The sequence below is a fragment of the Octodon degus genome, unplaced genomic scaffold (genome assembly GCF_000260255.1).
Source record: "Octodon degus isolate 3935 unplaced genomic scaffold, OctDeg1.0 scaffold00115, whole genome shotgun sequence".
In the NCBI taxonomy this organism is placed as follows: Eukaryota; Metazoa; Chordata; class Mammalia; order Rodentia; family Octodontidae; genus Octodon; species Octodon degus.
The window spans coordinates 1,969,973-1,972,076 of NW_004524691.1; positions in this window are offsets into that span (position 1 = coordinate 1,969,973).

Here is a 2,104-nt window from a genome sequence, read left to right on the forward strand (position 1 = left end):
TATTTGAGTGCTATATTCAAGCTCATGTAACATGTCTGTCACTTCATATACCTATAGCAGTTCTTTCCTCCACTTACAATTTATAATAGCACAAATAAAAACAGTACTTTTAAACAAAAAACATTGCTAAGCATCTGTCAGGGACAGATTAAAACAGTTAATATGAACTCCATTCTAGATTATTTGACATCTTTATATACATTAATGCATTTTTTAAAATAAAATTGGCAATGCCATATACTGCTTTGTAACGTGTTTCACTTAACAGAGTGTAGTGGATACCTGTTTATCAATAAATTTATATTAACATCATGGTCTCTTGATGGTGTAAATAATGATTTTGATTATTCCATCGTTCTTATTTATACCCCTCATCCTCTCCCCTTTTTACCGTTGGCTTGTCTAATAGTAATCTGTCTTCTGCATTTGTCTTTTTTAAGATTCTTTGTATTAGGAAAAATATAGCAGTAATTGTCTGTTTGGCATGTTTCATTTAATATGATAAAGTCCATTCCATCCTTTTTTCTTTAAGTGATGTCATTCTGTTCTTTAAATTTACACTACAACCAGGTAGTGTTGAAAAGTTCTTTCTGCCCATATCCTCACTAAAATTTACTGTTTTGTGTATTCTTTTTTTTTTTTTTTAAACCTTTTATTTATTTGGTACAGGATCTCACTACGCAGCTCAGACCCATAGTGATCTTCCTGTCTCAGCCTCCCTAGTGCTGGAATTACAGGCAAGGACCACCACACCCGGCTTCAGTGACCAGCATGACACACTCAGGGTTCCAGGGCTGACACAACATGTTGTACCAGGGATCAAAACCATGTGTCCTTGCGCTTGTCAGGCAGGTGTTTAGATTGCTGAGCTATCTCCCCAACCCATTTTGTGTATTGATAGCTATTCTGTTTGAGGTGAGAGGGAATCTTAGTGTAGTTTTGATTTGCATTTCCCTAGTGGCTGAACATAGTGAATTTTTGTTTTTGGCCATATGTATTATGATTTTGAGAAGTGTATGTTAATTTTCTCATTTAATAACTGAGGTATTTATGTCAGTGTTAAGATTTGTATGTTCTAGATACTAATCTCTGTTGGAAGAATAGCTGGCAGTATTTTCTCTCATTCTGTAGGCTGTGTCCACTCTGTTGTTTTCCTTGCTGATGAAACTTTGTTCCCTTTGAGTCTTGTTATATTGTATCCTCTGTTGGAGTTCTGTTCAGGAAGCCATTACTTGCCTTTATGATTTCAAGTGTTTTTCCTGTGTTTTGTAGCAGTTTGAATTTCAGGTTCTTGTCTATGTTACATCCATTTGGAACTGATTTTTGTAAGGAGGAGGGATTTGGTTTGTCTTGTGTAAGTTAGACATCCATAGATTAAAAGGACTGTCTTCTTCAATGTGTGTTTTTGGCTCCTTTGTCAATAACCAGGCGGCAGCAGTTCATGGATTTGACTTCAATTCCATTGATCTACAGCCATTACTGAACTGTTTTTATTATGTCTTTGTAATGTAATTTGACATTGAGTATTATGATGTCTACAGTCTTGCTCTGTAATTTGACATTGAGTATTATGATGCCTACAGTCTTGCTCTTTGCTTGGGGTTGTTTTTATCTATTCTAGGTATTTTGTGTTTCCATATACAGTTTAGGATTTTGTGTTCCAGTTCTGTGAAGAATGGACTGACACTGGAATTTTGATAGGGATTGCATTGAATCTATAGGTTGCTTTAGTAATATGCCCAGCCACTATAACAGCATTAATCCTGCCAACCCATGAACATAGGGTGGTGGTGATGAGTGTTTCTATCTTCTGGTGGTGTTTGCAATTTATTTTTTCTTTGTTTTGTAATTTTCATTATAGAAATTTTTCGTTTCTTTGGTTAGCTAGGTTCCTAGATACTTGTAGTTTTTGAATGGATTTTTTTTTTTTTTGTCTTTTTCTAATCTAGTTCATTATTGATGTATGGAACTCCCCTCCCCCCCACCCCCCACACACTGGGGATTACTTTCCCAGTGAGCTGCATTCCCACTCCTATTTTAACTTTGAGACTGGGTCTCACTACTAAGTCAGTAAATTTCCCAGGTTGAGCTCAAACTTTTTATC